We start from the raw sequence: 25,720 nt of genomic DNA on the forward strand, positions 1-25,720 counted from the left end.
GCCTTTACACCTCTCCAAATTTCTCTGTCAGTATAGTGTGGCATTCATCGAGGTGTGCTCTGCTCACATAGGTATCATTGAAAATACTCATTTGATTTGAATAACATATATTCAGTCCCATAAAGGGTATAAATGCTCTCACAAATTACAATAATAATGACTTGAATAGTTTATTTCCCTACTAACTATCTCAGATCTTCCATTAACCTCATTAGAAGTACTGTATTTTTAATAAAAATAAGAAATATACCTAAATTCACCACGGGCTTTTGAGATATTATATTCAGTTCTGCCTTACAGATTACCTTGGGGATATAGACTTATTAGTATGGACATGAAATGACACAAACAAGTTTGGATGAACAGAAAATGGTCTATATTCCTACAAAAAAGAGAAGGAACGAGTTTTCTATGCAAAGTTTGAAGGTCTATAGGAGATTATAAAATCCTAGAATCATTTAAGTAGGAAAATATCTTTTAGATCCAAAAAGATTAACAAAAGATTACCAAGTCCACTAGTACCACATCTACAGGTTTTTTAAATACCTTCAGGGTGGAGCCTCCAACACTTCTTTGAGAAGCCACTCCAATGTTTACTAATCCTTTTGGTGAATAACTTTTTTCTCAATATCCAGTCTAAACCTCCCCTGGTGCAACGTGGGGACATTTTTACTCATCCTATCCCTTACTACTTGGGAAAAGAAGCCTTCATCCACCTCACAATAACCTCATTTCAAGTAGTTGCAGAGAACAATTACAGTCCCCCTGAACCTTCTTTCCTCAGCTCTCTCAGTGACCCCTCACAGGACTTTAGATCCTTCACCAGCTTCATTTCTCTTCTTTGGATACAATGATAGAACACAGAAAATAAAATTGCTTTATTCAGCAAGGATCCACTAAATGGAAAAGATCATTGGCAGCTTCTGCAGAGAGCTCCTCCACTCTTTCAAGAAACCTGCCTTTTGCTAATTGAGGCCAAAATAAGGCTGGATTGGCAATGAAATTCTCAGTGCTCTCTGAGTTCTTTGAGTGACACCAACCAATTCTCCTGTCAGTTATCCAGCTTTGCTTCATATAACCATGATGAAGCATAGTTCCTGCAGGAAAGAATAAGGAAATAAATGCCGTGAAGGAAGGAAAGGAAGGAAGACTTAAAGAGAAAAATCAAAAAATGTTCCATGAGTTTGAGGTTTAAAAAGATGTCTTGCAAAGCAAGAAACATAACTGCAACTATTCAAAGTATATATATGTGTAGATATATATATATATTTCTTTTAAACGAACAACAAACCACCAAGCAAACAAACCAACCCCAAAAAACCGACTCAAAACACCACAGGTGCAGTGCCAGAAGGTTATTTATTAGACAATTATTTTTGGCCTGAAAGGATTGTAAGAAGCTAATACCGCACCAACCAGTATTAATATTTATTTAATATCTGTTGTTAGGAAACTTATTTTTACTATCGTATATCAGCTTTTCTGCTGCAAGTTGTTGCTTTTCAATGAGAAAAAAGAAATGTTTTTTATTAAAGTGAGACAGTGGTGGAAAAAATAGAATGTCAAAGAGAAGCAGTAATTGGGAAGACTAGAGGATCAAAACAGCCCAAATGTATTAGTGCTTTAATTTTTCTGACTATAGTTTTTCAATGGAATATTTGCCAAATTTCAAATTGTCACATATAAGCATGTTAAGTTAATATTGCAGAATTTGTGGGGGTCTTGTAAGGGAAAACTAATTTCTGAAAATTTCAAATTCTGTGTTTATCATAGTCAAAATAGTGGAAGACATTTGAAAAACCTGATTAGTATTAAAAGAACCGAACATACCTCCTGATCTGTTATTTGCATATGATGTATTTTACTAGGCATTTATTAATTCTATTCTTCCTTTAATTGCCATTTCATCTTACATAAAAATGATGACTTCTTCATTAACTATTCATTTTTATTTTTATTTTTTAAAAAATGTAGCTAGATAGGTCAAAACAATTGCCATGACCAACCTGAGAATTTCTCTAACCACATCACTTGCATTGCTAATTTCTTCAGGACCTACAGAATTCCTGCTTTAAAACTGTTCCCTGAAGCACAGAATCCTTACTTTGTTTTACTGTACCGGTGAATTTTTTTTTTTTTTTGGTTTATTGTACCAAAAGTAATGTCTTTTGCAATTAAAAGGATGAAAAAAAATCAACTGACAGAGCTGCTTTCTTTTGGTGAACAATTTTTTTTGAAACATCTATTTTCATATAATATGATTGTGAAAACTTACTTCAGTCTAGATAAACATGTATAAAATAATCTATCCCTACACTCTATAGAATGTAAAATTAATGGAAAATCTCACAATTTGAAGGGTTTCTTTTATACTAATATTAAAATGGGATGAATTAAAGTTTAAAATTTTGCAGTACTTCATCTAATTCCTCCCAGCTGCCTGGAATTTAACCTTGGTAGGCAGCTCAGCCTCACACCACTCACTCCCTTATGTTGAGAATGGGGAGAGTACCAGAAGCAAAAATTTGAGAAAACTTGTGGTTCGAGATAAAGACAATTTAATGTGTAAAGCAAGCGCTGCATGCACAAGCAAAGGAAAACGGGGATTCATTCATGCTTCCCATGGGCAGGCAGGTGTGCAGCCATCTCCAGAAAAGCCAGGATCCCTCACATATAGCTTGGCGAGACAAAACGCTGTAACTCTGAACCTCCCCCTTTTGTATTCCCCCAGCTTTTATTGTGGAGGCTATAGGGTATGAGATGTCCCTTTGGTCTGCAGAGGTCAGCTGTCTCAGCTGTGTCCCCTCCCAGCCTGCTCTCTGGTGGATGGGGTGAGGATCAGAAAAGGCTTTAACTCTACAAGCACTGTTCAGCAAAAACTGAAACATCCCTGTGTGATCAACACATCACAAACCCAAAATATAGCACCTTATCAGCTACTGTTGAAGAAAGAAACTCCTTTTTAGTCATAACATGTACAGCAGCAAATGTAAATATGACTTTTAGCAATTTGTTATCTATTCAGACCTTCCAAAGTTATTTATTTCTTACTGAAATTGATGTACTATCCTATAGATCTGATCATTTAAAAAAAACCACTGTGTGCTTTTCACTATCCTGTTTGTAGTATGGCGTTGAGCAGTGCAAAATGATCACCTTCTATTTTGAGTATATAATTAAACCCCATGCCAGGTTGTTATGCAGGGTGTTTATGCACCATAAACTTTTCTGCTTATCACTATATTGGGCCAAAATTGTATTGTGGGGAGGTGCACATTTTATTTTGCTTTGAAATCTTGTGTTTTTAAATTTCTATTAACATCCATAAGATGATTATCCAGCATATGATGTTGGTGTATACTCTTAAGAACATAAATTGTGATATTTCTTTAAGTTTGCCTTGATCTTAAATAATGAAATTACTAAATACCATTTTAAATTTCTTTTTAGAACTCCTCTTTACCATTCCATTGTATTGGTCTGTTGTCTACTGCACTTGCCTCTTCCTGTATCTTTTTATTCATTTGAAAGGGGAGAAAAGAACCACTAAAGGTGGAAGACAGTAGAGCTGTGTCAACTTTCAAAACTTTCCATTTCTGTTTGCAACACATCTAATTAAGAAACCGTGAATCTGAAAAGAAACAGATATTGCTGTTGTTATCATCTATAATGCCTCACATGTTTCTGCCTCTAAATAGTAACTCTTTACATACCTGTTCCCACTCTGAATCAGTGTTTCAGATATAATTGAAATGTTTCATTTTTCTATCAGTATGATATGGAGTGGTTATTGTAAGTAGAAATACTGTTAAATACATTATTGTGTATAATGTACATTTCCACTTTTCTTGGGACTTGCTGGCAGATAATTTTCTATTCAGTTTCTCAATTCTAATGTTCAGGGTGGGATTAACAAAATTATTCTAACCTAACACTTTGGAGTAGATCAGAACAAAATACAAAAATACCTCTACTGGGTTTGGTTCTGCTTTCCTCTGCTGGACTAACATTCTGATTCATCTTTTCAGAATACAGGAAAAGTATAATATGAGCTGGGATTTTTAACATGCATACTTTTAAGAAAGCCAAAGTTGCTGCTGACAACTTCATCATGCTTTGTATATTGATGAAACCTGCTTGTACTAGGAGTGTGAAATTATTTTTCAATTCCTCGATCAAAGTGCCAAAGCAACACAGATGTTCTGTTCAGGAGTCTGGGCTTAATTTTTCTTTCCAGAGAAGTACAGTGTTAATTCTAGCTTATACAATGAAGAGGAAACACCTGTCATATAACTCATTTGTTTTAAAGTGTATGCTGCATTTTTTCTTAATGTATTTCCTATAGAACTTGAAATCCAAGGTTTAAGAGACTATACACAAATAAATATATTAGGTAAGGGTAATATAATAATTTCCTAGAGATGAATCCCTAAATATAACTCCTTCCAAGAATTTAAGTGGTTATTAGAAGTACAGGTTTTCTTTGTGGCATCTTAACACATTCTTGCACGCTTTTATTTTTTATTTTTTTAATATCACTGCTTTAACATATTGCTACTGTTTTTGTACTATCACATTTGAAATTTCATTCCCCATTTTCAACACTATTAATAGTTCCTGATCTAATTATTAACCTATGTACTGAATTGTCTGTACCTGTTACAGATATTAGAATTACTTATGAATGCTGTTTTCAATATTATTGGTCAATATTACCTAAATGTCTTGCTATCTCTGGGACTTAATCTCTTTTTTTTTTTTTTTTTTTTTGGTAAGGGGCACTGTGTAAGTAAGAGGACCTTTAAGGTAAAGGCACCATTAGGTGGAGGTGCTGCTCATAATATGCTGAGGAAGTCTGTTAGCTGGAGTGCATCTTAGAAAGGAAACAAAAAACTTGACCTGAATATTCTGACCAATTTCCTGCCTGACAGTCTTGACATCTGGGGAAGGTTTCTGTTTCTGAATAAGACTGCTAACAAAACACTACAAAACACAATCTGTCTGTTGGAAATATTCCAATCTCCTTGACTTTTGTCTGTCTACATTGACCCAGTAACTCTTCACTCATTCTGCTTTTCCTCAAAATAAACATTGAACATAAGTTAGAATGTAATTTGATCTACTGAGAAACTTTGATGTCAATGACTCTCTGGCACTGCTGATAATCTTTAGTGCTTTAGTATGAGTAACAGCTGTGTTACCAAGACTTTGTCTTTTCTTGGTCTCTTGAAGAGACTGGGAAATAATCAGAACAGATTCTTTTCCACAAGGCAGAGCAGCTTCTTTAAAAAAAATTATCATCCTTTTTGTACAATGTTTTTAGGCAGAATAGCTCACAGGAATAGTGTTAAACATGAGTTTATTCTACAGTGCTACTGTTTCATCTATTGTTTCCTCTGACTTCAATGGCTAGAGATGACATAGCTGTCAAAAAATGGCTATGAAAGAAAAGCTATTACCAAGCAGCTCAACAGGAAAAGTATTGGTGATCATTTCAACTAAATGGCAATTGTTGACCATTAGTTACCAAAGTCTACAATGAAAGGATAATATTGACTTAAAAGGTATTAAATTAAAGAGTTCAAATGTTTCTTTTCATGTCTGCACTTTGTTCTCCTTGACGTTCTTTGCTCTCTATTATTTTTTCCCCCTTAAGAAAATCTGAGCTGCCTTTTCACAGAAAGAATGGTAGGGATGGACATAGCAGACCCATTTATTAAGGTAAGTGTTATAGTACATGATATAGTGAGTGTGTGAACACTGGAATGCTGTGAATTGCAGTTGCTTTTTCTCATTTTCCACACCGATATCAAACTAAGAAACTTTGATGTCTCAAAGTTTATTCTTTTCCAATCTAATATAATTAGAGATCCAATTGTTGGAGGTGTAGGGGGAGAGAATCTTTCCAGGAGGGTCATCCTCTGCAATTTGCTTTCATATTTTTATTGTGATTTTGCTGATATTTGGGTTCCTGTCTGTAGCTATGATATTTTATGAAAAGTCCTTTGCTAGGATTTTCCCCCTCCTGAGGAGCTGAGGGCCCCAGGAAAGAAATGTAAATAATAACTCTCTGCTGCTGTGGAATGCAACAGGTGCATCTTCCATTGGTCCTTGTGGATTGTTTTCCATTGATGACCAATCACAGCCACCTGGGCCGAGTCTGTGATCAGACACAGGAATATAATTTTGCATTCTATTCTATTCTTGTTCTTTGTAGCCTTCTGATCATTCTTTTCTCTCTGTTCTTTTAGTATAGTTTTAATGTCATATTTTAATATAATATATAACCTAAGATAATAAATCAGCCTTCTGAAATGGAGTCAAGCCTCGTGTCTCCACGCATGGGGTGTTCACCTCAACACCTGTCTATTTGGGAAGAGACGTACTCAAGTGTAGGCATGTGAATTTTCCTGCACAAGGGCATTTATGAGGCAGAAAGCTGTGGCACTCCTTGACTTTGATTCCATTATCTGGGATATTACAATTCAAAAAGCTCATAATGTAGCAGTCCACTTTTTAAGGTGTGCTGTTTCTTTGGATCCCATGGTGCTGCCTGAAATAGATGGAATCTCCTTTCACTGCAATTGCTGTAGAATTGGTCCCATCAAGTAGTCTGGCACCCTTTTACCTCCAGGTTATTCCCTCTTGTGCTAACAAAAGCCGATGCTACTAGACAAATTAATGTAGTTTTGAGGAAAACCTATTATCAGGAGAACTTTCTTTGCCTTCTTTGGTTAAAAGTTTTATTATATTCAAACATATCACTCTACTGCTCAAAATCTGAGAAACAGCAGGACAATAAACTGAAAAAATATGGTTCAGCAATTTACAAAAAAAAAAAAAGTAGGAAGCAAAAAGCAAAAATTTTTTCTATCAATCAAACACATTATGAAGAATTTAATTAGTTAATCTGGCATCTTTCAGTTTTCACATATTTCTCTATATTTGTTATGACTTTTAAATGCTTATTTTCTGCCAAATGATTCATAACAGGTTTAGAGAACAAGTTCTGTCATTTTTAATATAAAATGTTTAGAGAGAAAGTGCTGAAGAAGTACTAAGGGAATATAAAGGAACCTGCTTGTTTGGAAATTTATTTAACTAATGCATGAATCATGTTATAAATTGGTAGTTGAAAGAGGCACAAAACATATTGCAGATCTTCACTGTTCCCAGAAATTTATATTTCCAAGGTACAACCTTTACATTTACTTTACTTCTTGCCCTACATTTGAAACCCACACAGAGATATTAGTAGTGACCTTAAGAGACTCCAGTTATGCTGCAGGCCAGAAGATCCTTGCTAATGCCACATCATAAGGGTTTGGCACTGTCTGACAGCTCAGCCAAGCAATATCTACCTCCCAAATGGGCAGCCACTATAAAGGGTGACATCCTTACCTGGTTTACTGAAATCTGGGAGTTCATTTCTAATTAGAGCTGACAAAAGCTTGACACAATCAGCAGCACTGGGAACCGAAATGCAGTTTTCTTGAGCATAACAAAGCCTCCAGTTCTTTCCTTTTAACATCATTAAGAGCCCTGAGGATAAAAACAGAATGTGAGGGAAGGGTAATATGATCAAAAAGATGGAATCCTCTGCCATCTTTTTCTCTGGCATGAACCAGAGAAATTTATTTTAACAAAAATAAATTTCAGTTACTGATACAGTAACAGTAGAAATGAGTACACTTTCATAAAACTGAGAAAATTAACTAAACAGAATGTTCCAAATGCAAACTTCTATTTTAAAAGGACTAATTTTTAAAAAATTTTAGAAACATGATGGAGAAAAATCAATACATGGTTGCAGTTTGGATGAAGCAAATACAACATTTCTTTAGAATTATTCATAAAAACATGCAAAATATACAGACAGTCATGTATTTATGGTAGGTGTAAATTTTCAGTCAACTTTCCCAAGACTTTGGCTTAGTGCTGCAAAATGAAATACCTTTTAATCAGTATTTTTAAAATGAAAACTACTGTGCTAACAATGTCCTTGTCAGTAGGCACTGGCTGACCCTGCTTGAGCAGAAGATTGCAGCAGATGATCTCAAAAGATGCCTTCCAGCCTCAGCAATTCTGTGAATAAATTAACAAGTGCAGTGAAATGAGATCAGGGAGTTGAAGAACTAATCCTTAAACAGCATTATGCCTCTGGATTTGATCTAAAATGAAGATGCATTTGATGTTCATGTACTTGTACTGCTGCCCGTGAAGTAAAACCAACAGACACAGCTGGTATTTTGCTTCTCCTGACAGTAGTAGAGGCAGGTAACGATTGAAGCTTTCTGGAGTGCTCTATGTGGGTTGATAAGAAAGCTCGAGGAAAGGTCAGGACATGTCATGGACTCACTGCCACGAGTATCCAAATGGAAGTGTTTGTTATTAGTGGTGGTTTAGTACCGGTACCCAAAGATTTCAAGATATCAGTAATAATCTGAAAAAGCATTTCAGTCAAGTTTATTGCCAGTAAGGATATGATGGAGTAGGGAAGAAATGGCTGGAAGACATTACCAAGCCCTACTCTTCCGTACTTGTGTCAAGGTACAGATGATTGAACTTGGTTCTCTCTCTAAATGCATAGATGCAAGCTTGAGATAAACCTGTTTGATAAATGCTACAGGGTACTCTTGCTGGACTACAACCTACCAAAATTAATGTGCATTGGTTTTGGAAAATTATGCAATTTAAATAAGAAATGTCATCAGTAATCTTAAAAAGAAGCAGTTTTAACTTACATGTGTGTGACATGACCAAAAGTCAGATATGAGGCACATGCTTCCAGCCACATTGTATATGCAGTTCAATATAGGATTAGAGAAGAAAATACAGGCCAGAAGAAACTCTTGAACATTAAAGTTAAGTCTCTGTAATAGCAAGCAGCTATAAAATATACATCAATTCAGAATGGTCCATGGTACTCTATTACTTGAGGGTTTTTTTCTGACGTATCTTCTGTATTATTCACAGTCCAGAACAATTAGTTCAGTGTTTGGATTGATGCAGTGAGAAGTAATGTTTTTGACATCCTCAGTGGAAGACTTTTACCTCTGGAGTCCTTTGCTGAAGGAAAACGGAAGCTGTTCTCTAAGTACAACTCTAAACATTCTCTTCTTTCAGCAGGCAAAAATACAACCATTTAACAGATGGATACAGTAACCATAAAAGGATTTACTCCATGGAGAAAGCAGAATATCCTAGTCTGTGAGCCAATTAGTCTATCTTCACTTATTCTGTGTCTCAGAGGAAGGCTGTTGATTCAGGAATCCAGTTCTCACTTGAGTTTATTTAACTTCAGGCAATTTTCTAAGGTTTGACCATTCCATCCTTTAAGACTAACTGATATTATAGGATTATATACCATTGTGGGAAATATATTATTTCTCTCCGTGCACAACTGTTCCATTCCAATCGTAAGTGTACTTCATGACAGTTAAAAAAAAAACGAACCAAAAAAACCAACAACAACAAAAACCTAAACCCAAAGCCTTTTGCAAAGCATGGAAAGTGAATATATTATTTCTCTAACCAACTGGAGGGAAAAAAACCCTCACATTTTTATGGTTTTGATTTTGTGAAAACAGGAAATACCTTAGGAGAGGGGGTGGGAACAGGAGGGAGTTTATCATAGTCCCCTCACATTGTTATGGTTTTGATTTTGTGAAAACAGAGGAAATACCTTAGGAGAGGGGGTGGGAACAGGAGGGAGTTTATCATAGTTGCAAAAAGGCACCTCACCAAAATACCCCACCCCCCACCACGGTGCTTCACTTTCCAGCTTGGCCCCTTAGCACGGAATCTTGCTAAGCTTCTCTTTTCCTGCTCCATTTTAATCCTTTATCTGGAAGCTCTAGGCTTGCCTGGGATGTAACCTTGTTAATATCTTTGATACATGCATTTAGGGCGGACAAATCTTTGCAGAACTTTCATATTGACAACTTAGATTTTCAGATTGTGGCTCTTTTTCAGAAGTAAATGTGAGATTTTTTTCTCCCAGAAAATAAATTTGCAAGGTCAAAATATGAATGCAGAACTATATATATTCTAAAAAAAAACCCCAAAATAAACAAACCACAAATGAAAAATATGTGACAACTCTAAGAGTAGTGTTTTCATTAATAAGAAATGATGTGGCACCATTCAAATGAGGGCATGATATTTTTTTAATATCCTTCAATTGGAAAATGTTTGGGACTTCTTTAGTGCATTAAATATTTTGTCATTCCATAAAATTGAATTCTTCATCATAATAAATTATTAATTATTTTTCCAACATACAAACTGCTAAGAAATGTAGGCACTTAGAAGATAAAAGGAGAGCTTAACTATTAATACAATGTGCCATCAATATTTGACACTCTACTTAGCATGACTATTATCTACTACAATCTACAGAAAATATTCTCCATGCTCCCACTGAATTGCTCGAGTGCCATATGGCCATGCTTGTTTTTCTTCAAATAATTTTACATAAACAGCTGGTGAGCTGTTTTCTTTGTAACATGGCACATATTTTTCAAGACAGTTAGGAAGGACTGATGTAACACCAGTGTCTGCAGTGCTTTTTGTGTCAGGGTTGCAAGGAGCCTCCTATTCATTATTCAAATATTCCTAGCTCATTCTGCGTTTTGGTTGTTTAGGGGGGAGCCTTTTTTTTTAAGTGACTGCTGAGCAATAGGACTACATATTCCCACTTTCTGCTGATATAATCTTTGAAATAAAACTGAGTGTAAATGAATGCTAAATGGCACAATAAACAGTCAAATGATAAAGTCTTGTGCAAGTTCTTTAATATCCATTTAATTAAAAGTGGTGTTCATCTAGCCTAGAATTTGACCTCTGTCACCTTAGATAAAGGTAAATCTGAGCTGACTGGCAGCACTGGGGTTATTTCATTTACATGGTACTAAATTCACTCAATTTACTGTTTTATCCTAAGCAATTCTGAGGGAACAGTACCATATAAACAGTAACAAAAACTGAGTTTTTGTATTTTAAATGTATTTTAAATATTTTCCTTAGATATCAGTGATGACTTTTCAAGACTATGCACCAAAATCTGTTTCACCCAGTGATATTAGTTTGCAACAAGCTTTATGTGAAATTTAATTTTCCCAATGTATTCTCTTGAAAAGCTTTTCAGTAATTCTTCCTTTCACTTGTAAAGACAAAGTATAAGAGTTTTTATTGTACAAGAACATATGTATATAAAAGGAAAATCAAAACTTTTAGAGGCAGGACTAAAGCATAAGAAAACGCCTTACAGATTTTCTTCTAAAGCCTTTCTGTTGTTTTCACAAATATAAGGAGTGATAAATATTTTATATGTTTTACTAGTGGCCAAAGCCACCATTTGTGAAGAAAACACCATGTGGTATTTGACAACTGTTAAAAACACTTTATTGAGATTTGTAGAGAATATAAAATTTCAGGTGAGTCAACTGCTGTCAGAAATGAAGGGTTTGTTTCCCTGACTGATGCCATAATGTCACACTGGTTCACATGGCACCAGAAACATTTCTGGAGGATTACAGAGGGGTAGGACTACACTGAAATGGTTACTCGATAGCAGGAGAGCCAATTAGTCCCTGACAGCAAGAACCTGCAATAAATTTTTCAGTTGAGGATCTGGTACTTGATTTAGCACTTGATGTAGGTTTTCCTGCATGTTTATGCAGGAAACATTATGTGCAGATTACCTGCAGATTAAAGCAGTAAATTGATGAATAAATTTGCATGCTCACAAATTTTACAGGGAATTGCAAATACTCCGGAAAATGAAATAAAATGCTTATCAATAGCAAACAGTTTAAATAAGATAAAAAAGGTAAGTTTAGTGAGATGCTCAGAAAGTCCTGTTGGGTTTATCTTTGGTTTGTTTATTTTGTTTTGTTTTTTTTTTTGTTTTTTTTTTTTTTTGGTTTTGTTTTGTTTTTGTTTTTGTTTTCTTGGCTCCTAGATTTTTTGGGATTTTTTTTTTAGGGGGGGGTAGGTTGGTTGGTTTGGCTTGGCTTGGTTTTGGTTCGGTTTGTTTTTTTTTTCCTATGGACAAGCTGCAGCTCTGACTTGAAACAATTTCAATAAAAATATAAATTTATTTCAAGAATTAAAATTAATCAGTTAATTTTGCCTAAATTGAATAATTTTTAGGTATCATCAGTGACAGATTAAGAATGTATCAGACCTGTTTAGGCAGATATTCACTAGATAGAAGTTATTATTAGGCAGAACTTATTCAACAGTTAGCTAAAATGAATGAAAGAGACAATTTATCAATTCCAGAGAGGAAAAATAAATGTCCCCACTGCTATTCTTATTCATCCTGCTCCAAATCCAACATTCCCTGGTAAGCACTGCTGCACTGAAACCAATATCACTTTTTGCTTATCAAAGAAACTGATTTTCTCTGGACTGGGGCCTGAAGCAGTCCACTATCTCTGCCACCAGATGCTGAATGACTAGTAGACAAAAAGAAGAAAATCTCCTGGATTTCTGTCAAAAAAATCTACCAAATAAAAGGAACAAGTTAGTCTATAAATGGTTCATCTCTCCAACTGCACATATTCTCAAGTAAGTAGAGGAATACCAAAGAGAGGCATGAAGACCAGGAAAGACAGAGAATGTCACCATCAGGATGTGACACAGACCCAAACAAACCTTCTGCTCAATGGGTAAGTGTTTGCAAATTCAGAGCATAAGGGGGTCGAAGATGCCAACTGCATACTCAACACACATGTTCCAGTTTTCTGTGTTGGTGCAGAACATTGTCATAACCACTCAGTGTAATTATTTTGTCCCATAAAACCGAATATATTTGATAATCTGTTGGCCTATTTCTTTCCCCCCGCCCAAATTACTTATTTGCTATATTTTCTTATTGAAATTGTGTAGTAATGTTACCTTAGAGTAGTAATCATGTTTATATGGGAGACCACTTTGCATTGTTGAAATTGCTTTTTATGAGACTGTAACTGTTTTAATCTGGTATTCATATTCTGCTGTTTAACTTGTGTTTGTAAAACATAGCAGTTTATACCATACCAGTTATAAAAGACTTAGCACTCAAGGGATCAAGAGTCTGTCAAACTCTTTATTATAGCAGTAATAACAATAATAACAACAATAATAATAATAATAATAAATACACTTACAATATTTCTTTTTAAATGGAAAATTATGACAAGAAACGTTTGTTGAGGGAATTAGTGAATACAGGAACACTGAAGAAGTCTCTAAATGCTGAGGTTTAGACTGGATATGATTTACATCTCCACAAAGAAATTTAGTTTGGAAAAGAAATTTAGTTTGGAAAAGAAATTTAGTTTGGAAAATAAGGATGTTAAAACCTTGACTATCTGCTGCATACTATAAATACAAGGTATTTACAATACTATAAAATATAATACAAGGTATTATATTTTAACAGTTAAGTATTTTGTTTCCTTGAGTATTTTAGTGAAAACCTAGTTACTCCTGTAAAAAGTAGAAAAAAATGGGGAGGTGATCCTTTAGCTTCAGTTTTAATCAGGGAATATATATTTTAAATGAACCTTTAAATGTACTACTCTTACAAGCCTGTAAATATTCACCTTTTAGACAAGTTGTATTCACTTGAATAAATATTTTGACACATCAGTCAGACATTGATTAAATTAGTTCTCTAAATCATCATCTAAATACTTCACTGAGACGGGGTAAAGTGATTATATCTTCCACACAGTAAATTCTCATTTAGTTCCAACACTAAAGGGGAAAAAAAAGTCTTTGAGCTGCAGAATTTGAAGTTAAGGTAAAGATTAAAGGACTGATCACTGAGCTAATCTTCTCTAACTTCACACTGGCAGGTGTTGGAATTGCCACTATTTAAAATTGTTTGAAAAGAGCCCTGACTTTGATAAGGAACAGCCTGTGGTTGTGAGAAAAAAAATATATTTTCAGAATCAAATAAAAAGGCTCACTCAATATATCATTGAGACATTTATTTGCATTTTTTGTTGTGTGACAAAACTTCAGGACAAGTAGAAGTGCATGTGGACACAAACAGACACAGAGGTACATATATGTTCCTCTTTCATTATATGATCAATTTAAATCATAATATTAAACCACATGACTCAAGACATCTCACCATTTTGCCTTTAAGAATCTTTCATGAAGGTAATTTACAGTTTCTTTTATATTCATGGAACAGCTTTTGTCACAGGCCTTTACACTTAGTCAAAGGTCAGAACAAGTCCCAGGTCCCTAAGACATTTGAAAACATCTAAGACACATGATTCAATCTAGGATGGCTTTTTAGATCTGATCTTCATAGGAGAATTCTCCTGTCCAGTGACTTTAAAAATTAAATAATAAATATATAATATAAATGTATTTCTATTGTAAAGAAAACTGAAGTTAAAAAAAGGTGTAATGATCTTATTTTAAAAAAAGCTAAAATAATTTTTTATTCTGAAAAATTATACCAGATTTAATAATTTAAATCCAAATTTAAATGTTGCTGATATTCAAAAAAATGAGTTAACGAATTTTGCCTCAGAAATGTTTCAATCTGTGCATGTTTTATTTACACCATATGTTTTTGTAGCTGAGAGACATTCAAAATTTAATCAATGTTATAACAGAAAATGAAGTTCTACCAGCTTATTACGCAGTAGGAAGTAGAGTTTCTAAAATCTACTCAAAGAAAAGTTTCACATTAAAAAGGTCATATCATGCTATTTGGGTATATTAAATACAAACTCACTTGTGTGATACAGGGAAAATCACTGGGTATTCTAAACTTTGTAGAAATGGGGATTTGACAAAATAATCGAAGTAATAGCACAGGAAGATTCTCTGATCTATTGTGCAAGATGTGATGCTCCTTTTTTCACACCCCTTGACCAAAACATTTTTTTTATTCACAATTTCTAGCGCAGCAGAGAGTGTTTTGCTGTCTTTTGTGCAGACCACACCGAGCAGGCTGCAGGTGACACCTGAGCACAGGTATCTGTGGCTGCCCCTGGGGCTCTCAGGGCTCTTCACGGGAGCTGCCCGGGGAGCTGGAGGAGCAGGGCTGAGGGCGAGGGCTCTGTGCACTCTGCAGCCTGCACCAGGAGTGAACATCCCCAGGCTTCCTGGAGAAAAAATAAAAAGATAAAACCCACATGGAAATGCTAGACTGTTCTTTTCTACAAACGTTTGACTCTTGCAAGGGGGCTTATGAGCACGCACATTTTTGACACGGGTGCCAGAAGTAGGCAGCTCTCTCTACCTCGAGATAAAGAGAGGGTCTTTGAAAATTAGGTGAAATGGGCGAGAAATATCTTGTGATAGGCTCGTGAAAACCAAGAGAAGAGAGACACTTACATTTTCTTAGTGAGTAGCATTCCTTCTCAGTCACTTTGTGAGCAAGATGTGTGGGAAGAAAGGCTTGATGGATCAGCTTAAGGTGCCATTATATGGAGACAGGCAGAACTGGCCCATCTATCCTTCTATGGCTTTCACAGATTCCAGAAAAATCTTATTTTTAATTTACTGTGTTAGTACATGTGTATAAAACAGTTTAGGGAATCAGTGTCTGAATTTAGGGATTTTATGTTTGCAAGGTCATCTCATCACTGTTTTCAAGAGTCAAAACAGCCAGATAAGATTTTCTTTATGAGTATTGATCCAACTGAATTAAACAGGCAAAGAAGATGGAAACCACTGCAGCAGAAACCAACAGAAATTATATTATTAGTGCTGATTTGGACACAAATGATTCCCTTTTCACAGATCTGCAATACTTCCAGATAGTGTTTTGGGACAATTCCATAAGGCTTACTGTAGAAAAAGCAACATCGAACTATATTTCATTTATTTGCACAGTTTTAAGTCTAGAGCAATATATCAGTTGATTTCAGACTATTTGAGAATCCAGAATAATGCTGCAGTTTAATATTGGACAAAGGAGGTACTTAATTTAAAAAAATCATCTCATAATTAGCATATCAAAACAACAACCAAAAGAAAAAAAAAAAAAACACCAAAAATCAGGAGTTAAATGAATAAAAATTAAAATACAAGACAATATAAATTGTCTAAGAATAGAAATTACAGAACCAACTAGGTCAGAAAAGAGCTTTGAGATCATTGAGTACAACCTGTGAAGTCATTTAGCTGCCCTAGAAGGAGAAATAAAGTTTTGAACTAAAATGTCAAATTTATTTTTATTGTTAATATCAGATTATGTTTTGTGAGTAGTGGAATTTTTTTATTTCTGTCTCCAAATATTTTGAGTTCATTCCTAGACAACTAAGAAAAATAACTAAAGTTAAGCACCAGGCTTTTACAAAAAAACAAGATGTCATATAGAAATATATTTTTAGGGGAATCCTTCATATTCAGAATAAAACAGACCTCAATTGATTCTCATCTATTCTTTTTGAAGTAATCAGGAGTTTGATTGCTTTTCCTCTGGCCAAAACCTTGCCAATAGCTGCACTTGAGCAGAAAGATGATTAGAGGGATGGACCACCTTTCTTATGAGGAAAAGCCAAAAGAGTTGGGGGGTTGTTCAACCTGGAACAACAAGGAGAGTCACTTCAAGGGGACCTTAGTTTGTTCCTGTACCTAAAGGGGGTCCACGAGTGAGCTGGAGAGGGATTTCTTACAAGGGCATTGGTGACAGGACAAAGGACAATGGCTTTAAACTGAAAGAAGGCAGGCTTAGATTAGATGTAAGGAAGAAGTTTTTACAATAAGGGTGGTAAAACAGTGGAAGAGGTTGTCCAGAGTTGAGGGATGCCCTGTGCCATGAAACATGCAAGGTCAGGCTGGATGGGGCTCCAAGCAATGTGACCTAGCTGAAGATGTAGCGATGCTCTTTGTGGGGGTGAGTGACATTTAAAGATCCCTTCCAACCGAAACTATTCCATGATTCTATGATTGATGGAAGCATTCTCAAGGGTAGCGAATTAAATATATAAAAACTGGTTTTGTTGTGGCTGAAAGGGAAGCTCTATCTTCTTCCTCTTTTCTCTCTTTTTGAAATGTGACAGATGGAAAGTAATTAATCTAATTGTGAAAGTCTACAGAGAGATGCTCTGTTTTGAACCAGACACCTCAGCTCTGTTATCCATCCTTTTAAAGTCAATGGAGAGACACGATGCTTTTACAGCACAAAAGACATGGAGTAATTTAAATACCTATTTTAGATTAAAATGGTCATGCATTATGTCTTTCCACTGCTTACAAAGGGAACCTGAGAAGATTTTTGTAGGTCTTAGCCCCACTTATTCAAGTTAGATTAATTATGTTCTTGGTGTGTACACGTGTAATAAAATCTTCATGAAGAAACTTTATGGGTTAAAAGAAAACACCAAGTTATTTCCTGTGAAAAATTCAAACTACTCAGTGGTGTGTGTTAGTTATGACATCAAGAAAGCACTTTTATTACTGGAATTGTCTTCACTCATGGATGAATATAAATGTTCTTAGACACTGATGTTGAAATATCACTGTTACTTGCTGGGGCAGTAGGAAGAAATGGGATGTCTATTGAAGCAGCAGAAAGAGAATGTGATCCCTACTGATATCACAGACAAGGATGGGTATGTACATAGCAGATACAAGGGGGACCAGGAGAGACCCCAGCCAAGTGCTCCTTGTTTCTCTTTTAAGACAGTACTTTATTTTTTCTATTTTCCCTATATCCTTTTTTTTTTTTTTCATGAGTACATAAATAACTTTAGCTCTAGGTTAAAAGTAGATGCCACAAAGCTGTTGGAGGGCTCTATAAAAAACCAAAGGGTATTGTAGGGATATGGCAAGAGTTCCTGCTGAAATAGGGGAATCATCATTTTGGGGTATGTGCTGAAACCCTCACAGAAACAAGACAAACATAAAAATATCTTCATTCTGACTTTAGCTTGTGGGTCATGGGCACAAACTAACTATCAGCTGCTCTAGGGAAAAAGAATACTCTAACTGCAGGAGAATGTCATGCAATACATATGCAAATACTTAATGCTTCCAAAAAACATCATCATCTGTGCCAGTTTCTGTCACTATTCAATATTACATGCATTTATACTGCCAACACTGCCCCAGGCATCAATGAAAAAAACCTTTATTTTGTATGGATGCATTAGGGCAAGCTTACCTAAATATAGCTAACTTACAATTGCAGAGAATGCATACATCAGTAAATATATATTTTTGTATTCTAGGATTTAGATAGTTTTTAGTTTCTATTGAAAATCAGAGTAATTTTTTTTCAGAATAAATAGTGTGTATCTTTAACATAAACATATGTACACAGACTGACAGTTCTCCTTTAATTCCGGTTTTATTTTCCACCAAGGAGAAAGTTTAAAGTTCAGGGTGGGTTTTGAACCACCACCCACTCAGAGTGGCAAAAAAACATGTAGACTTGTAGAAAATATGTAGAGTAATAGGATCTACATAGAACAAATATTTTGCCATGAACCAGGGAGGTGGGACTGTATGATGAATAATTAACTTATTTGTAGCTTTTTATCAAATATGAACACTTTATTATAATTAGAAGAGTAGAAGGCAAGATAAACAGTTTTCAGCACATTTTTCAAGTTGGATGGGAATTGAATGAGTAGAATTTGACAGCAAAGGGAACAACAGCAAAAAAGAAATATCAGAGTTATAACTAAAACTGTGTGAATTGTTTTCTTAAGACAATAAACAACTTCCCCTACAGGTGTGGGAAAGGGGAATATTTCGTATTGAGGCTTAGCAATGACAGACTATCCACAAAGCTCAAAGAAATCTTGACTGAGAGAAATGTGTCTTAAATAAAGGTTTTGGTGTTTCAGGAGGATAAAATTGCTCTTTAGGGAGAAGAAATTTCAGGAAGGATTTCGTATAGAGTTGCTTCTTTGCCAAAGGTGAGATATTGGTTTGTTGCTCAAATTGCAGGGTGACTTTTGTTGTTGTTGCTTACAACATCCTTTAAAAATCCATCTTCTCCTTTCAAGGGTTGAACCTGGAAAAATCTTCAGAAGTAAGCCACAAGACATGTTGGATTTGGCTGAAGATACCATGGAGATGTCAGTGGTGATCCTTTCAGGTCCACTGCAGTTGGCACACAAGGGCCCTTTACTGTTAAGGGAATTAAGACAAACCAGTGCCTAGAAATGGTGCCAGTGAAATTACAAAAGAAAGAGAAAAGCTTAGATCCAGAAAACCTCACAGAGAGGTGTAGTGTTACATACCACAAACAAATCTGGTAATGCTCCAGGAGAAAAGGCTAAGTCACCACTTAAAACTGACATTTGTGGTTAGTTTATATAGTCTGAAGGAAGGGAGGGGTGGCCAGCACTTTGCATAATTAGATGTATTTCAGATAGCCCATCTGCACTCTTTTAAAACTGTGAGAAATATTTGTGCACACAGTGAGCTTCTGATGAATTTCAAATTGAAATATTTGTTGTTGGGAAAACCACTGTGCTCCTATCTTGGCAATTTATCTGATACAGGCTCTTTGCAATTCATCCATGTAATCACAGTATAACAGGTGAGAATTAGTGGATCAAAGTGAAATGTTCAAGAACACACAACCTATCTTTTAAGAGAAATAAAAACAAATTGCCTCTCAGCCTACCACTAGCAGAGATAGCTGCTCTTTATTTACTGCCCTGTGAACTACATGCAGTATTTAGCAAAGAAAATAAGTTTTAAAAAAATCTCATTCTTTGAAGCATTGACTATTGTTTGATTTTAATTTCCTGAAATAAATAGAAATAACAAATTGAAAAAATCTTACCAGTATCTGCTGATGTCTTTGTAGTGCTAACTTAAAAAAAAAAAAAAAAATACTACATAGAAATGCGCTTCTAGAAAATTAATGCCTCATAGATTTTCTATTGAGAGAAGGACTTTCTCTGTGCAAGGAAACCCTCTGAACATGCAAAATCTAAACAAAGAGCAAAACAAATCTACATACAAAAACCCAAACCAAACCAAAATAACCAACCCTCATTTTAATTAGAGACAGGAAAGGAAAGCAATCTTAAGGCATATGTCTGCTGATGAAAAGGGAGAACAAATAATTCCAAATACTGTTTAGAGTTTCCAGTATATGTTCAGTATATATTCAGTATGTGATTTCTGGTTCAAATGTTTAATGTGATATATTAAGAGTTGACAATAAGGTGCGACAACTTGCACATATTTTCAGAGTCTCTGCAGGTATATAAAATAGTATGTACATTCATGTAAAAATATTTTACATTTTCTATTAATTACTTTGATAACTAAGTGTGGTATATATTCCTGGGAACAGAAGTTTTAAATCTCTGTCCTTTCAGCTTCAAACCAGCTCTTTATGTTGACAAATGCTAGTGGTTTTTAAAAGTGTAAGCTGCAACACTGGATAGAAAATATGTATTTGAAAATTCTCTGGTAGAAAATACCTTGCTTGAAAACCGAAATATTTCAGAGAAAATAAAAAAATTTTATCAATTTGGAATAAGAAGCAGTTTGAAAATCATAACACTTCCTGTAAGGAGTATATTTTTGGCCTATTAAATAATATAATAAAAGAATGTAACTGCACAAATGAAGCATAGAAATAATCCTTCTCCTGCCCACAGTCTTCCCCAGAAGCAGACCTCCTTTTCCTAAAATTTGAAATTCAAGTCAGAAAAAATAGATTTCTAAGCCCATCAAGAAGGTCTTTGCCAAACCACACTAAGTTAACCATCACAGAAGTGATTTTTAATGTTACTTGTATCCTTCTTTGCTTTTCTTTAATTCTTCTGTGCTGAAATTAAGAAGAAAGGAATAATTCATAATGCTATCTTGAAATAAAAGCCCAAACAACAATAATTTTTTTAGGTCACAAAATTACCTCGGCAACCCCTTTTTTTTTTTTTCTATGGAGTCAGGAAGTGTGTCAACTCATGTTCAGAATTCCTTTTCCTTCTGCTTGTCATCATCCCCCTTCCCTGCTGTGCAGCCTCACAGATACAACTTCATCAACTCCTGTTTACACCCAAGCTTCTCTCAGAATGCTTCTTTGTATACATCTAAATCAGAAAGATGAGGAAAAAATATATGCACAGGGCTTCATGGCATAAAAGTGTAATGCTGGAGCCATGCTCAATACCCAGCATAAGAAGGGCTCAGGAATTCTCTTCTTCCTTAATAGCTGTCACTGGAGGTGAGGTTATCTCCTAGAAAGACATTTCCTCTCTGATTTAAACACTTGAGAAAGTGAGGCTCTATTCAACTAGCCAGCATTCCAATCTCAGATTGCTAGATTTAAGGTTAAACTCAAGTTTTCCTGCACATCTCATCCTATAGTCAATATACAGAATCCTGTTATTTTTCTACTTGTATAGGATTGTGTCAAACCATCAGGCCTAAGTGCAAAATACTGGAGAGGAGAATATAATTTTAAGAGGAGATTGATCTTTAGAGTCTTTTGGGTTTTTTTTTCTTCTGTCAAAATATCAGAAAGAGCCTGATGGCTTTGCCCTAGAAAGAAATAGTCTCATATTGGTATCATGGCTAGAAGACCATCACCTCCAAATCCTATATACATAAAACATATTCAGGCTTCACTAACCTCATACTGCATCTCCCCAGTACTTATTTTCTAAATTTATTCTGAAATTACCTGGTTTTGCATCTCCACAGTACTAAAGGGTGGAGGAAGGAATACTTCGTGTTTCAATGGACTGCAGCTATTATCACGTGCTATTGCAAGGTGTACAATAAAATCCTCTTTTGGTAGAGCCCATGGATGTTGTTATGATATAATGGAAGGGTCCCAAATATCTACCTTTAATCCTGATAACTTCTATTCTTAGTAAAGAACTAAACACCTCTAAAGAGATATTAGAATTTTACATGAAAAGGAAAAGAAGAAGTAAAAAGTTTTGGTGTAACTTTGCATTAAGATTCAATGAAGCAGTAGATTATAAAAAATCAGAACGAATTAAGATTATTTAGTTGCTTCCAAAATTTAAGACATCTTTAGATATTGAGAAAAATTTTGCAGTATCTTCAGCTGGGACTTAAGAAACTACAGGACATTTAAAATCAATGAACTGTTTAAATTTTCTGTACATTCATGTGGAAATCATTACAGTGCTATTTTTGTAATGCAAGACAGTGGAAATTAAGGAAAAGAATTTAAATACAGAAAGAATATTCAACCAATGCAATTAAACATAAAAGAGAGTTCAAGAGAACATCCCACGTTAGTGGAAAATCAAAGTATGTTTGCTAATTATTAGAAATATAAAGAAGGTGGGGTTTGTTGATATCTTGGTTTATATCTAGGTTTTGTTTGTGCTTCTTACACTTTACACTGAGCTAGCAATTAGTACCAGAAGTCAATACAAGTGCTTGAAAACCTACTCTGTTAACTAAAAATAGAAACTGTAACTTTGCGTCTTTAGTGGTATTTAGAAGTTTCTGGTAATAATGTTAGCAGCTGGGATAGAGAATTAATATTCATAAGGGAAAAAAGTAACTTGAGAAGAAAATAGGAAGGACACAATTAATCTTCAAAGGATGCTGTAACGATGGTGACGTGACAGTGAGAGTTTGTTTGTTTTCCTTTATTGCTTTCTCCATGCAAAAAAATCTAGACTTACCCCTTCTAAACAACTGATACAAATCATCAGTCTCTGATGTTAATTCCAGTTAATTCTGAAGTCGAAACTCTGTCATTGCCTGTTATTAAAAATCTCGGCAGATTTTTTGCAGAATTAGGGTTTTTCTAGTCCTCGCTACACCTACAAGAAGCTAAGTGCATGAAATCCACAATGCATCACTTGCTTATTCTGAAGGGACATTACTTTCTTTTTACTCAGGATAGTTTGATCAATACATGGATAGATAGATAGACAGATAGATAGATAGACAGATGGATGGATGTATATCTTAGGTATAACAATACCACAGGTTTCAGTTGTTTTCTGTCTTCTGAGATAGCCTAGCATCAGGAATTTCTATGCCTGTATTTGACAAAACAGTTCAATGGCTATTTTAAACTAGGTTTTATATCTCATTAATCTTGGGAAAATGAGTTTCTGCCTTCCTCATTCCTAAAATCTGACCAAATCTCCATGCTTCTCTTCTGAGGTAACACTCATCCTCTCCTAAGGAAGCTGAACAGGTCTGGAAAAAAAAGGAGATTTCAATCAGAGTCTAAAGGAGTCTGACTATCCCAGCTCTCACCATAATTACTTATGCTGAGTTCTGCATCTATGGTAATAGCTAGATAGTTACATGTGTTTTAAATGTTTTTTTTTAATTAAAGAAAAAAATCTCTTATCCTGGGTTTGAATTTAAATATGAGCAGAATTAGGTAAGTCAGGTAAGTGGGGAGAAATATTTCCCAGGACAGAATGGGTTTTATGAGTGTACTTTCCGATTTACGCAAATGTAGGATGCAAGAGTTTCCACCCCATAGATTTTAGTGAGTGATTTGAGACTTACTGTCTCTTTTTTTAGCTTTATTACCTAAAAATTGATAACCATTTTTCTAAAAAACGTTAACTATTTACAAATGTAAGGAATTAAAGAGCTTATCTTATGTTTCACTGTTTCAGGTTATGCATATTTAATGTGGAAAAAAGGTGCGTTAAAAATGCTATTAAAAATATTTTTTCTGTGATTTGTATCAATTTAATTCTGAAAGGTAACTGTATTTTAATTAACATTGTCGAAAAAATAATCTAATATTTGATTGCTGATTTTTTTCAATAGAATTTAAAAATACTTTATATAAATGAAATGCAAAATACATGTTTTCAAAAAACCTGGAGTACTTAAAATTAAATATTAATGAACTAATTTCTTTTTGAGGTAGTTGGATTTTTTCCAGTTTTATCAACACATAATTCTACAAACATCATATCTCAGCATTTCTAACCTATTTTTTATTTATGGATCAGGATAGGAAAGCAAGCTTTCATATTTTGTCTCTTAACAAGATGGTTTAAATCTAAAAAGAATCAAAGATCACATCTTTATCTGAAGAACAGTCTACAGCTTTCAAAGAATGTGTTGTGTAGTCAATGATATTCTTAATTTACACAGTTTATTTTTTTAAAACTACAGCAGGTGAAATGTATTTCTTGAATATTATTTTTGTTCAATTTAAAATTTTACCAAGGACATGAGAATAATTTTATACCAAGATACATTTGGCTTGTCATTTCCTTTTTATCTTGACATTTTTGGGGTTTTTTTAAACAAGAAAGTGTGTGTTTAATCAAATTTATAAAAAAGAAATTCAGAGGGTTTTCTTTGTATTCCTCTCCACCATGCATATTTCAAACTTTTAATTAGGAATGTTCACATTGATGAACATGCTACTTTTTATATTCTGTTATCTCCACTTTTCTATTCTAAAACCGTTCTTTGAATAATTTTCTATTGAATAGAAATTATAGAAAAATATCCAGAGGAAAAAACATGAACTTTACTCCTTGTGTAATAAAGAAAATACCCTGAATTTGCAGAAATACTTTTGCTGTTTTGTCACAGCACTGAATAACCCTATTTTCTCCAGAAATATGGTGTCTGTATCAAAATAAATGAATGTAGGTTAAGAAAAAATAGTATAAAATTATAGTCACCGTGTAAATCCATATTGCATCTGAGTGCCAGTCTGGCTATAAATGTGGAGATGGGTAACACTGGAGAACTTCAGGTTTGGGCCCTGCTGTTCACTACCAAGTCCTGCCATCTGTGCTGCAAATGCTGCAATGAAGTGTGTACGACTCCTCCTGGATGTGCAGAGATGCAGCTGACTGTGGGAGCAGCACACGGAGATGTGGCCCAACTCTGTGACATGATGTGTACAAAGCAATCCCCACACCACAGAGCAGCAAGCCACAGATTTGAGGGCTGGAACAGCTTCAGAGCTACATGCAGGTTTTATCAACTAGGTTCTGCAAGTTGGAGTTTTCTAAGATTTTGAAATGCTTTTACCCGCTTACACATCTTCAGTTTTCAGACAGAACATGCATTATCACCAGATACAGCTCCAGAAATGAAGCTACTTCAACATATTGTGAAACAGAAGAATCAGAAATGTACATTTCTGTTTCCCTTTGCATACCTTTGTAATAGTACAGATGAATTATCAGCTAAGCCTGAGTCCTGTGCCTGACTAATATTAATGTCAGGAATTCGGGAAAATGCCAGTGTTCTTTGCTCTGTTCTTCAGTGACACTGTGGTTTAAACATCCTTCTTGCTTTCACACAAAAGATCATGTATCTTGAGAACAAGAAGATGTAGAAAGGTGGTGAGGTCCTGGAATAGGCCTTCCAGAGTCTGTCCAGGTCAGGGTACAGGACTAATAACATCTTGGTTGTTTTGCTCTGTCATACCATATGTAGACCCCACAACTGTACTCATGAAAATACCTGCCATGTTCAAGGAGAAAGACAGGACAGTGTAGACCCTCATGTAATTAGTCTTCAAAAGTAGAATGTTATATTAACAGAATGTTATAAAATTTCTGCAATTTTTGCATCCTACTCTTTTTAATTTGCAGAACTGTCATTTAAATGAAGGTTGATTAGTTCTGGCAATTTAATTGCAGCAATGTCTTTGGCCAGAATAAAAATTAGGCAAATACTTACTTGTTTGGCTTTTTTTTTTACCTCCTGCAAATCCTGTAAAGTCTTTAATGGGTGAAAATGTAAAACACAGGTATGTAGTGAATAGTTCTAATAAATCTCATCA

The sequence above is a fragment of the Onychostruthus taczanowskii genome, unplaced genomic scaffold (genome assembly GCF_017590055.1).
Source record: "Onychostruthus taczanowskii isolate IOZ18803 unplaced genomic scaffold, ASM1759005v1 scaffold17, whole genome shotgun sequence".
Lineage (NCBI taxonomy): Eukaryota > Metazoa > Chordata > Aves > Passeriformes > Passeridae > Onychostruthus > Onychostruthus taczanowskii.